At 35.0% G+C, this 14,149-nt stretch overlaps 1 long non-coding RNA gene across 2 annotated transcripts in view; it reads right to left on the bottom strand.

The window, feature by feature from the left end:
- Nucleotides 1-14,149, bottom strand: part of LOC118017045 — a 119,974-nt gene that overhangs the window by 14,220 nt on the left and 91,605 nt on the right. For both annotated transcript variants that reach the window (XR_004681038.1, XR_004681039.1), the window contains exons 4-5: nucleotides 4,967-5,028; nucleotides 3,567-3,633 (exon numbers count right to left, since the gene is read on the bottom strand). This is a non-coding gene — a long non-coding RNA (uncharacterized LOC118017045). The remainder of the gene's footprint in view (nucleotides 1-3,566; nucleotides 3,634-4,966; nucleotides 5,029-14,149) is intronic.

The following is a 14,149-nucleotide window of genomic DNA, read 5'->3' as shown; positions in this document are numbered from 1 at the left end:
TTTTCTTTTCTTTTCTTTTCTTTTCTTTTCTTTTCTTTTCTTTTCTTTTTTAAGAGAGAAAGAGAGTGCAAGCTTGGGGGGAGGGGGCAGGAGGAAAGGGAAAGGAGAGAGAATCTCAAGCAGGCTCCATACCCAGCACAGAGCCTGGTGCAGGGCTCGATCATGGCTTAATTTCAAGACCATGGGATCGTGACCTGACCCAAAATCAAGAGTCAGACACTTAAGTGACTGAGCCCCCCAGGCGCCCTACCTCTGCCCATTTTTTAATCAGGTTATTTTTTCCCTATTGATGTATAATGTCTTTATATAATTTGGATATTAACACCTTATTAGATGCAATTTGCAAATATTTTCTCCCACTTCATAGGTTGCTTTTTCATTTTGTTAATGGTTTCCTTGGCTATGCAGAAAGATTTTAGTTTGACGTAACCCCACTTGTTTATTTTTTATTTTGTTGCCTTTACTTTTGATTTCACACCCAAAAAATCATCACCAAGACTGATACTAAGGTCCTTACCATGTATGTTTTCTTTTTGAAGTTTTATGGTTTCAGATTTTATGTTCAAGTCTTTAAAGCACTTTGAGTTAGTTTTTGTGTGTGGTGGAAGATAGTGGTCCAGTTCTCCCAGCACCACTTACTGTAGAGACTGTCTTCTCCCCATTATATGTTCTTGGCTCCTTTGTAGTTAGTTGACTATGGATGCATGGGTTTATTTCTGGGCTGTCTATTCTGTTCCACTGAACTATGTGTCAGTTTTTAATGCCAGTACCATACTGCTTTGACTACTATAGTTTTGTAATGTAGTTTGAACTCAAGGAGGTATGATGTTTCCAGTTTTTATCTTTTTTTTTTTTTTTAATTTTTTTGGGGTCAAGATTGCTTTGACTGTTCAGGGTCTTTTGTGGTTTCACACAAGTCTTAGGATTGTTTATTCTATTTTTGTGAAAAATGCCAGTGGAATTTTGATAGAGATTAAACTGAATCTGTAGATTGCTTTGGGTAATATGGTAATATTAATGGGATATAATATGTGGGTGATGATAATTTTTCCAATCCATAACTACAGGATATCTTTTTATTTGTCTCTTTCAACTTCTTTCATCAGTGTCTTACAGTTTTCAATTTACAGGTTTTTCATCTCCTTGGCTAAATTTATTTCTAAGTATTTGATTCTTTTTGATGCAATTATAAATTAGACTGTTTCCTTAATTTCTCTTTCTTATAGTTCTCTCTGATTGTTAGTGTATCGAAATGAAACAGATTTTTCTATATTGATTTTGTATCCTACAACTTCACTGAATTTATTAGTTCTAACAATTTTTTGGTGGAATCTTTAATGTTTACTATATATAATACCATGTATCTGTATATAGTGATAATTTTACTTTTCCTTTTCTACTTGAATACTTTTTATTTCTTTATCTTGCTTAATTGCTCTGGCTAAGATTTCCAATACTATGTTGAATAAAAGAGGTGAGAGTAGACGTCCTTGTCTTGTTTCTTATCTTAGAGAAGAAGTTTTCAGGTTTTCATTATTTAGTATGATTTTAGCTGTGGGCCTGTCATATATGAACTATATAATATGTCAAGGTTCCCTTTGGATACATTTCATTGAGTTTTTATCGTAAATAGATGTTAAATTTTATCACTGGCTTTTTCTGCATCTATTGAGATGATTATATGGTTTTTATCCTTCATTTTTTTAATGTAGTGTATCGTGTTGATGTATGTATTATTCTTTATGCTCCATCAATAGAAGCCAAAATCAAAATGCACTTTGATTGGTTTATATAAACTTGATTAGTGATATTCAGGAATTATTATCAATACATGGTGCATACCCCTGTCACCATTGCTTTCACCAAACTTATCAATGGCTCTGGTCCCAAAATGGATGTGTGTTCTGACTGAAATAAATTTCAAGACATTCTGCTCAGAAGACTTTGCCAAAATTTTTGATAGTACTGTTTTGTTGCTTAAATTGCCATTTACTAGTTTTCTTGATTTTTTGGGTGCATATGATTTGTCTTAACTCCTTAATCTGTTTCTTTCAACCTATTTGTCAGTGTTTTAGATTCCTATTTCCAATGCCACCTTGACCTATTCAGATAACTATCCTAAAGAACCCACGGCAAAACTGTATTCTAAATTGATAGCAATAGAATTTGGTTTTTAAAAAAGAGCATTCTGATTATAACTTGCAGGCAGATTTTCAGAACAAAATGTAAAAGAAAAATTCATTAATCTCTCCCAGGATTTGAATGAGTTTTGAAGCCATTTTTTTGGAACACAATCCAAAAAAAGTAGAATAGCCTTGAGGCAAAAAGTAGAAAGTTCACTTTTGATATGCAGATTTTAAAGTGCTAGAATGTTTTTGAGTGTAGATAACTTTGCTTCTACCTCATTAGAGTATTTATGACATTGTGAATTCTATCTATATAGTAAGCAGTAGTGGTTTTTTACTGTAAATAGGTGTTCATTTCATCTTTTGGGGGCACATTATTCTAATTAACACCACCTTGCCTTACCAAGAAAGTGGCTTAAGTAAATATTAAGTGAAAGATATGCTTGGGTAAGAGGAGGTGCTTTAAGATATTCTTTCCCATTTGAATCCTGGGATACATCTTAACAGAAGTATAGACATATACAATCATGGAAAACACCTCTTTGAATGGTTTGTCAGTTTTTGAGAAAACTTAATATTAGAGTGTCTGGATTTCAAGGAATAAGCATTTAGGGAAGACTTTAGATGTATCATTAAAAAAAAAAAAGTTTCAAAGGATACTACCAGGACTTAAGGATATAGAACAGAGAGCCAGAGATTATATAATAGTTACCATGCCTAAGACTGTATTTTGTTGTTTTTGCTATTCAATTCTTTTCTGACCCCATATTAATTTGCACAAAAACATTACTGTATGATGGAAACATTAATATATTAGAGATCTTGCCAGTTTTCTAATAGCTCAGTATATTCTAGCAATGTTGAAACAAATTGGTCTATCTATATTTCTAATCTGGAGATTAAACATAACTGTATCCAGGTTTAGATAAGAACCTGTCAGAAAACCAAAATATATTCTGGGTGGATTACTATCTATAACTAATTTTTCTTGATTTTACTGGAATATAATATTTACCAAAAGCTATTTTGCCATTTTGAGATGAGTGCCTTTCATACGATAGGATATAGTGGCATATAAGAGCTCAGTATGGTCACATAAAATGGAATTTTGAGAGTTTATCCTCCTAGTTAAAAATATAGGTTACTAGAACTCAGGTGAAAGACAAAGGCAGGGAAGGGTGCAGTTAATGGTCAGAAACGTCACTAACTAATAAATGCAACAAGGAAGAAACTAAACAGACTCACTCATGGAAGCAACAATATTACTTACTAACCAAGTATTTATTAAATGCCTAATCTTTGCAAGACTCTTTGACAGACGTTTGGGATACAATGATAAACAAGACAGTTATTTCTCTTGCTACCAGGGATCAAGTTGTTTCAATGGCTTCACCTAGAGAAAGAAATTGCTAGTCTTAAAATTTATTCTTCAATCCTTACCTAATCCTCTGTCATTTTTTACCTGTAGAGACCACTGGCACCAATGGGGAATAGTTTACTGTTCAAACTAGAAAAACAGAAACGAAGTCAAAGTCAATAAAAACCTGGAGTAAATGAGGCAGGGAAAGAGACGATGAGGGTAAAGTTCTGGGTTTTACTTGCAGTACTCTCTGGGAGTCTACAAAGACTTGTTTAAACTTAAAGAGCTTACATGATACACTCCCTCACCCACTCAAAACTATGAAAGTATAATTATCAAAAGTAAAATTTTATTCTCAAGTTAATATAGAATGAACATACATCATATGTTTTATTTAACCCATTATTAATGAAGGCTTTGACAAAACACTATGTACAGCTCTGTGCCAAAATCATATTGACTTTCCAGGCAGTATTTGTGAGAGACAAATCCAGGATGAGGTTATCTCCCTTCCCACACCCTGAGTGGGGAGGATAGATTATTGTGATTCAGTTACCCCTTTTAATTCTGCCACCAAATAGGCAGTTCTAGCCATAGCCTTGAAAAACTGCAAATTTCAAAAAGGTAAAATCATAACTTCAATGCAAACATAAAGTCAGCAAATATATAAGATCTTATTTAGCCCATTAATTAATGAGGGGAAAATTAAGTTATTATGATTGGTTCAATAGGTATCTGAGAAGCCAAATTATTTATAGTCAATTTAACAAAGAAATATTAATATAACATTGTTGGGTTAAATATAAAACTGGTTAGTGTTCAACAGGCCATAAATCTTTAGAGCAACCTGTTCCACCAGAGAGAATTTCTTTGTATCACTACAGTATAAAAAGCCAGAAGATGAAATTTTACTTAGTCTGAAACTATAAATCAATAGTAAAAAATAAAATCAGTTAAGTGCATTACCTAAGACTATTATTGTATATTTTTTGGTCACCATTTTAATATCAAAAGGACTTGCCTCCCAAATGTTTGCCTTACTTTTGCCCCATTTTAGGTAATGATTTTTTTTTTGATAACCTTTTTCACATGGATATTTCATACTGTCAAATCTCCTGACACAAATATCTAACTATTTGAATGATTTCATAACCCCTTTTCTCTTGGCTTGAGGTGAGAGGAAAAGAACCTTTCCTCCTTTCTCTTGGTCTGGAGGAAAAAATATATCATATTGACTAATGGCTTGTCAGTGAGTACTTGTCAGAAAGTACTGTCATGCACATATCATGACAGTACTTTGTCAATTGACAGTACTTGTCAATGAGTACTTGTCAGAAAGTACTGTCATGCACTTACCATGACAGTACGTTCTGAGGAAATCTTCCCTTGCAAAGTTCAATCCCATCATTTTATACTCTGGACAGAGGTGATCACTAATGTGAGCAGAGTTGATTTGTAAAAAGTGTAGAGGGTCACTTACCTGTCTTTTGGATAAGGGGATGTTTGTGATATTTTGTATATCCTTTGACTTTGGGGCTCAGCCTAAACCGTAAACAGGAAGAGTCCATATTAACATTCTGTTTTAGCTTTACAAATGTCATTTTATAACATTCCTCACTAATGTCTTGAAAACTGCCTATAAATGTTGTTATTCTACAATGATAGTTCATTTTGCAGAGCCGCTACCTATCTCCACTTCTCTCTCAATCCTGAGCACACTGGGCCCTTGTTTATAATTTGATCTAAATAGAAGTTTCAACGTATATATTAAATATCAATGCAATATTGAAGTATAAAACTTATTTCCTGGCTCAGACCTGAGCTGAAAAGGGAGGCCCCGTACCTGTGGTTCTCAAATGACAATCTGTGTGAAACCGGTATCAGTATCATCTGAAGCTCTCATTGAAAATATACATTATTGGGTCTCTACCCAGATTTATCAGTCATTATCTTGGAGGACTGACTTAGGAACCTGTACTTTTCATACTGTCCATAGATGATTACAATGCCCGACCAGGTTTTGAAGGACGGATCTGTTGTTTAATGTTCAGGTTTTTGAAGCTTCTGGTATAACCACTTTAGAGCATCACTTGGTGTGGCAACACATGATTATTTTACTACTTAGCCATTTCATGTAAATGATCATTCGGCCCTTTCCCCTCCCCGAGCTTACACGAAATAGAATAACAGAACAAAATTCAAAATTTCAAAGTCATTTATAAATGATACTACTCAAATATTCATATAGTATCTTCATCTTATTTAAATATTTAAACATTGGCATTAATATTCAATTTATTTAAATGCATTTGAATATTTAAGTATTCGAATATTAAATCTTCCTATTTTAACACTTGAAAAATAATGGAGGGTTTCATACTTACTATGGGCAGAGTTAAATACATTGGAAATATCCCTTGTTTACACTCAGGTCATTATTTTTTAGATAGATGATAAATAGCTATAAATAAAGTGATAGACTTGTTAAACATCTGCATTTGGGAATCTACCTCCTGAATATATCAGAAGCTCTTGGAGTCATAAAATACAGACAAGAGAGTGGTACTCCTCAGATCGTGGGATAATGCTCTGGGGGGTTTAGTAGAACTGCCAGTTTGCTGTTGTGTCCTCTGGACCTTGGCAGTGGATATGGTTCTTGGCCTCATATTTTCATATATTTTTAAGGGCAGCTGTTCACAGGCTGGCACTCTAGTATGAAATTATGTCCAGTTTATTCCACATGGCTACAAGATCTGGTTACCTGACGCAACTGGCATATAGCCAGGAGAGGTTGGCGTTTTAGAGAATAACACAATGGCAATTTCTGAGCCGTGGTTATCAGCATGACCCCTAAGATCTTTTTTTTTTTTTTAAAGACTTTATTTATTTGACAGAGAGAGACACAGAGAGAGAGGGAACACAGCAGGCGGAGTGGGAGAGGGAGAAGAAGGCTTCCTGCGGAGCAGGGAGCCCGATGCGGGGCTCGATCCCAGGACCCTGAGATCATGAACTGAGCCGAAGGCAGACGCTTAACGACTGAGCCACCCAGGCACCCCATGACCCCTAAGATCTTAACATGTCTACTTTTCCAGACTTTTCTATTGCCCTCTTCCTTTCTGATCATCATGCCTAGACATGCACACATCTTTACCTTTCTGAACTGTGTCTTTGTGATATTGCATATATTGGTCCATCTGTGGGGAGTCAACTCCTTCCACTTTCACTTGACCAATTCCCATTCAACTTTAAGGGTCAGTTTAGAGGATGACTTACTCCAGATGGCTTCAATCATTATTTCCTTTCTTCATGAAAAGTACACTTTGATGTACTACCATAAAAGCCTATAGTCTAATCTGTCCTAGGGTTCATAAAATTATACTGAAATTATTTACTTGTCTGTCATCTTTACTCATCACAATTGTCCTTGTACATTTTATCTCTTTCAGTATGACCATCTAATTAGAAGCTTGTAACAGAGTAGGCATTCAGATAAGGAATAATGATTTAGTTATGCTTATTCTGTATGACTGTATCCAAGCCTACTGATAATATTCTTACTTTTGAAATGTAGAAATAAGAGAAATTATGAGGATTTTATCCTAAAGAAATTTTGCTAAAATTTTCCATGTAATGCTCTCATATTCTCCCATTGCTTTAAGTAACATTTTCAGTTACATATGTTACGTGGATTTTCATGTTAGGTCACTTTTCAAATAATTGTGTCAGCACTCTGATATAAAAATTTTCAGTAACTTTATCTAAAGTCTGTGAAGATACATCAGTTGTCCTTGACATTAAAATATAAATATATATATTCCTTTATAATATTCTATATTTTTATCAAATCATTAGAGTATGTATATATTTATTCTATATAAAATATGTAAATGCTGATAAGTCCCTAAGTATTGGTTTTTGTTAGCTGAGCAAAGAATTACAAAATTTTATAAAATTTCCCAGAACCATAGAACATCTGAATATACATATAACATGTATTGGTTTAAAGGATTTACCAACTATTTATGCTACTTTCAAGTTATTTGAATTATGAAATTTGAATTAACCAGTAATCACACCACTAATAGCACTCTAAAAATATCATACTGCTGGGGCGCCTGGGTGGCTCAGATGGTTAAGCATCTGCCTTCAGCTCAGGTCATGATCCCAGCGTCCTGGGATCGAGTCCCGCATCGGGCTCCCTGCTCCTTGGGAGCCTGCTTCTCCCTCTGCCTCTCTCTCTCTCTCTCTGTCTCTCATGAATAAATAAATAAAATCTTTAAAAATAAATAAATAAATAAAATAAAAATATCATACTGCTTTAGAATTAGGAAGTATAATACTAAGGAATTTTGAGTCTATACCAGCAAAGATTTAATCTTAATTTGATCATGAATGATTTTGTGACTTGAAATGAATATATTTTACCATGTTCTACATTCCTCATTATAAAAACAATAAATGTTCAAAAAACATTAAATGTTCAATTTATATTTTTACAATAAGATATTGATAAATAATGGTTTGATTGCTTCGTTTAATGACATTGTCTGATTACTGATTTGGTATATTTTTCAATGTTTTCTTTTTTGGTTCTTGAATTAGAATATTGTTCTGAGAGTAAATATATCATGGGAAAACTGTGATTATAATGTCCAAAGTGAGATTCTTTTCTATATCATTTTGACTAGTAGAAATCAATGGTGTATGATGAACTTTAACTTAGCTCCAACCAGATAATACAAAATAGTATTTTATTCTAAATTAGAAATGACAAATGTCAAGTTAGAATTAACTGTAGCTATGATATAAAACTAAGCTTACTACATCCATAATAAAATAATTTTTCACAGTAACATGAGGGGATACTCTAACTTAGTTGAATTTTCTTTTTCTTCATATTTTTTAATTGAAGTGTAAACATACAATGTTATAATAGTTTCATGTACATAACATAATGAACTGACAATTCTATACATTATTCAATGCTTACCATAAGAGTAGCCACCATCTGTTACCATACAATGTTATTAAATATTATTGACTATATTCCCTAAGCTGTATTTATTATCTCTGTGACTAACTTATTTTATAATTGAAAGTACTTTTTAATCCCCTTTATCTATTTCACTCACTGCCTTTCCCATCTCCCCTCTGGCAAACCCTCTAGTTTGTTCTCTTTATGAGTCTGTTTTTGGCTTTTGTTCATTTGGTTGGCTGGTTTTTTAGATTCCACAAATAAGTGAAATCATATGGTATTTGTCTTTATTTGTCTGACTTATTTTACTTAGCATAATATACTCTAGGTCCATCTGTGTGGCACAGATGTCAAGATGTCAGGAGCTCATTCTTGTTTATTCCTGAGTAACATTCCATTCTCTCTCTCTCTCTCTCTCTCTCTATGCATAGCCCTTTATCCATTCATCTATCAGTGGACACTGGGTTTGCTTCCATATCATGGCTATTATAAATAATGCTGGAGTAAACATAGGGGTGCATGCATCTTTTCAAATTAGTGTTTTTGTTTTCTTTGGGTAAATAACCAGTAGTGCAATTACTGGATCACATGGAATTTCAATTTTTAATTTTTTGAGAACCCTCCATATTATTTTCCAGAGTGGATGCACCAATTTACACTCCTCCCAACAGTGCACAAGGGTTCGCTTTTCTCCATAGCCTCTCCAACATTATTATTTCTTGTATATTTTTTGATACAACTATTCAGATTCATGTGAGGTAGTATCTCCTTGTGGTTTTGATTTGCATTTCCCTGATGATTAGTGATGTCGAGCATCTTTTCATGCATCAGTTAGCTATCTGTATGTCTTCTTCAGAAAAATGTCTTTTCAGTTCTGCCCATTTTTTAAATGGATTGTTTGTCTTTTTGGTCTTGAGTTGTATAAATTTTTTATGTATGTTGGATAATAACTTTTAATTGGATATTTCATTTGCAAATATCTTCTCCCATGCAGTATGCTGCCTTTTTTTTTTTTTAAGATTTTATTTATTTATTTGAGAGAGAGAGAATGAGAGACAGAGAGCATGAGAGGGAGGAGGGTCAGAGGTAGAAGCAGACTCCCTGCTGAGCAGGGAGCCCGATGCAGGACTCGTTCCCGGGACTCCAGGATCATGACCTGAGCCCAAGGCAGTCGCTTAACCAACTGAGCCACCCAGGCACCCCAGTATGCTGCCTTTTGGTGATTTCCTCTGCTGTGTAAAAGTTTTTGGTATAGTTCCAATAGTTTATTTTTAATTTATTTCTTAGAGAGGGAGAGGGGAAGAGGGAGAGAGAGAACCTTAACCAGGCTCCACACACAGTGCAGAGCCAAAGGCGGGGCTTGATTTCACAACCCTGAGATCATAACCTGAGCTGAAATCAAGAGTTGGATGCTTAACCGGCTCAGCCCCCGGGTGCCCCTCCAGTAGCTTATTTTTGCTTTTGTTTCCCTTGCCTGAGGAGACATATCCATAAACATGTTGCTAAAGGCAATGTCCAAGAGATTACTGACAATCTTTTCTTTAAGGGGTTTTATGGTTTCAGGTCTCATATTTGGGTCACATTTATCCACTTCTAGTTTATTTTTGTGTATGGTGTAAGAAAGTGGTCCAGTTTTCCCAGCACCATTATTGAAAAGACTGTCTTTTCCCCATTGCATATTCTTGCCTCCTTTGTTGTAAATTAATTGACCATATAGGTGTGGGTATATTTCTGGGCTCTCTATTCTGTTCCATTGTATATGTGTCTGTTTTTATGCCAGTACCATAATGTTTTGATTACTATGGATTTGTAGTATATCATAAAATCTGGAAGTGTGATGATTCCAGCTTTGTTCTTTCTCAAGATTGCATTGGTTCATTGAGGCCTTCTGTGGTTCCCTACAAATTTTAGTATTTCTTCCAGGGCTATAAAAAAATGTTATGGGGGGCGCCTGGGTGGCTCAGTCGTTAAGCGTCTGCCTTCGGCTCAGGTCATGATCCCAGGGTCCTGGGATCGAGTCCCTCATCGGGCTCCTTGCTCGGCAGGAAGCCTGCTTCTCCCTCTCCCACTCCCCCTGCTTGTGTTCCTGCTCTCGCTATCTCTCTCTCTGTCAAATAAATAAATAAAAATCTTAAAAAAAATGTTATGGGTATTTTGATAAATTGCCTTAAATTTGTAGATTGTTTTGGGTAATATGGACATTTTACTATTAATTCTTCCAATCCATGAGCATGGGTATGCCTTTTCATTTATTTGTGTTGTCTTCAACTTCTTCATTAGTGTTTTATAATTTTCTGAGTATGTGTCTTTCACCTCCTTGGTTAAATTTATTTCTAGGTATTTTATTCTTTTCAGTGCAGTTATAAATGAGATTGTTTTCTCAATTTCCCTTCCTCCTACTTCATTATTAGTGCATAGAAATGAACAGATTACTGTATATCAAGTTTGAATCCTGAAAATTTACTGAATTTATTTATCTGATAGTTGTTTGTTTTGTTTCTTTTGGCAGAGTTTATGGTTTTCTACATATATTATCATGTCATCTGCAGACAGTTTTACTCCTTCCTTCCAATTTGGATGCCTTGTATTTTTTTCTTGTCTGATTGCTATAGCTAGGACTTCCACTACTATTTGAATAAAAGTGGTGAGAGTTGACAACCTTGTTTTATTTCTGATCTTAGAGGAGATTCTTTCAGTTTTTCACCATTGAGTATGATGTTAGCCAGGTTTTTTTTCATATATGGCCTTTGGTATATTGAGGTATATTCACTCTTAACCCACTTTGTTGAGAGTTTTTAATCATGAACAGATGTTGTATTTTGGCTATTGTGGACATTGCTACTATAAACACTGGGGTGCCTGTGCCCCTTTGAATCACTATTTTTGTATCCTTTGGATAAATACCAGTAGTGCAATTGCTGGGTCCTAGGTAGTTCTATTTTGCATCCCCACCAATAGTGTAAGAGGGTTCCCCTTTCTCCACATCCTCACCAACATCTGTTGTTTCCTGAGCTGTTAATGTCAGTCATTCTGACTGGTGTGAGGTAGTATCTCATTGTGCTTTTGATTTGTATTTCCTTGATGCTAAGTGATGTTGAGCAATTTTTCATGTGTCTGTTAGCCATTTATATGTCTTCTATGGAGAAATGTCAGTTCATGTCTTCTGATCATTTCTTGATTGGATTATTTATTTTTGGGGGTGTTGAGTTTGATAAGTTCTTTATACATTTTGGATACTGACCCTTTATCTGATAGGTCATTTGCAAATATCTTCTTCCATTCCATAGGTTGCCTTTTAGTTTTGTTGATAGTTTCCTTTGCTGTGTGAAAGATTTTTATCCTGACGAAGTCATGAAGTCCCAATAGTTCATTTTTGCTTTTGTTTCCTTTGCCTTTGGAGATGTGTCTAGCAAGAAGTTGCTGAAGGCCAAGGTCAAACAGGTTGCTGCCTGTGTTGTCCTCTAGGATTTTAGTGGATTCCCAGCTCACATTTAGGTCTTTCATCCGTATTGAATTTATTTTTGTTTATGGTGTAAGAAAGTGGTCCAGTTTCATTCTTTTGCGTGTGGCTGTCCAATTTTCCCAACACCTTTTGTTGAAGAGATGGTCTTTTTTCCATTAGATATTCTTTCCTGCTTTGTTGAAGATTAGTTGACCATAGAGTTTAGGGTCCATTTCTGGGTTCTCTATTCTGTTCTATTGAGCTATGTGTCTGTTTTTGTGCCAGTACCATACTGTCTTGATGACTTTGTAATATGGCCTGAAATCTGGAATGGTGATGCTTCCAGTTTTGTTTTTCTTTATCAGAATTGCTTTGGCTATCTGGGGTCTTTTGTGGTTCCATACAGATTTTAGGATCATTTGTTCTCACTCTATGAAAAATGTTGATGGAATTTTGATAAGGGTTACGTTAAATGTGTGGATGCTTTGGGTAATATAGGCATTTTAACATTGTTCTTCCAATCCATGAGCATGGAATACTTTTCCATTTCTTTGTGACTTCCTCAATCTCTTTCATAAGTGTTCTATGTTTTCAGAGTACAGATCTTTTACCACTTTGGTTAGGTTTATTCCTAGGTATCTTACGGTTTTTGGTGCAATTGTAAATGGGATGGATTCCTTGATTTCTCTTGCTGCTGCATCATTGTTGGTGTGTAGAAAGCAACAGACTTCTGTGCATTGATTTTATACCCTGCAACATTGCTGAGTTCCTGTACCAGTTCTAACAATTTTTTGGTGGCTTCTTTTGGGTTTTCTACATAGAGTATCATGTTGTCTGAGAAGAGTGAAAGTTTGACTTCCTTGCCAGTGCGGATGCATTTTACTTCTTTTTGTTTGGTTGCTGAAACTAGGACTTCCAGTACTATGCTGAACAACAGTGATGATAGTGGACATCCCTGTCATATTCCTGACCTTAGGGGATAAACTCTCAGTTTTTCCCCATTGAGAATGATATTGGCTGTGGGTCTTTCATATATGGCTTTTATGATGTTGAGGTATGTTCCTTTTATCCCTATTTTGTTGAGGGTTTTTATCAAGAAAAGATGCTATATTTTGTCAAATGCTTTTTCTGCATCTATTGAGAGGATCACATGGTTCTTACCCTTTATTTCATTAATATGGTGTATTATGTTGATTGATTTTCAAATGTTGAACCACCCCTGTAGCTCAGGAATAAATCCTACTTGGTTGTGGTGAATGATCCTTTTAATGTACTGTTGGATGTGATTACCTAGTATCTTGTTGAGAATTTTTGCATCCATGCTCATCAGGGATATTGGTCTGTAATTCTGCTTTTTGGTGGGGTCTTTGTCTGGTTTGGGGATCAAGGTAATGCTGGCCTCATAGAATAAGTTTGGAAGTTTTCCTTCCATTTCTATTTTTTGGAACAGTTTCAGAAGATTAGGTATTGATTCTTCTTTAAATGTTTGGTAGATTTCCCCTGGGAAGCCATCTGGCCCTGGACTCTTGTTTTGGGAGATTTTTGATTACTGCTTCAATTTCCTTGCTGACTATGGGTTTGTTTAGGTTTTCTACTTCTTCCTGTTTCAGTTTTGGTAGTTTATACATCTCTAGGAATGCATCCATTTCTTCCAGATTGCCTATTTTTTTTGGCATATAATTGCTCATAATATTCTCTTATAATTGTTTGCATTTCTGTGGTGTTGGTTGTGATCTCTCCTCTTTCATTCATGATTTTATTTATTTGGGTCCTTTCTCTTTTCTTTCTGATAAGTCTGTATAGGAGTTTATCAATCTGTTAATTCTTTCAAAGAACCAGCTCCTAGTTTCATTGATCTGTTCTACTGGTCTTTTGGCTTCTATTTCATTGATTTTTGCTCTAATCTTTATTATTTCCCTTCTCCTGCTGGATTTAGGCTATATTTGCTGTTCTTTTTCAAGCTCCTTTGGGTGTAAGTTTAGGTTGTGTGTTTGAGGGTTTTCTTTCTTCTTGAAGAAGACCTGTATTGCTATATACTTCCCTCTCAGGACCACTTTTGCTGCATCCCAAGGGTTTTGGACTGTCATGTTTTCATTTTCATTTGCTTCCATGTATTTTTTTAATTCTTCTTTAATTTCCTGGTTGACCCATTCATTCTTTAGTAGGATGTTCTTTAACCTCCATGTATTTGTGTTCCTTCCAAGTTGTTTCTTGTGGTTGACTTTAAGTTTCATAGCATTGTTGTT

Source organism: Mirounga leonina, unplaced genomic scaffold (genome assembly GCF_011800145.1).
Source record: "Mirounga leonina isolate KUSES-001 unplaced genomic scaffold, KU_Mleo_1.0 Mir_168, whole genome shotgun sequence".
Lineage (NCBI taxonomy): Eukaryota > Metazoa > Chordata > Mammalia > Carnivora > Phocidae > Mirounga > Mirounga leonina.
This window is presented reverse-complemented; position numbering and strand designations above follow the sequence as displayed.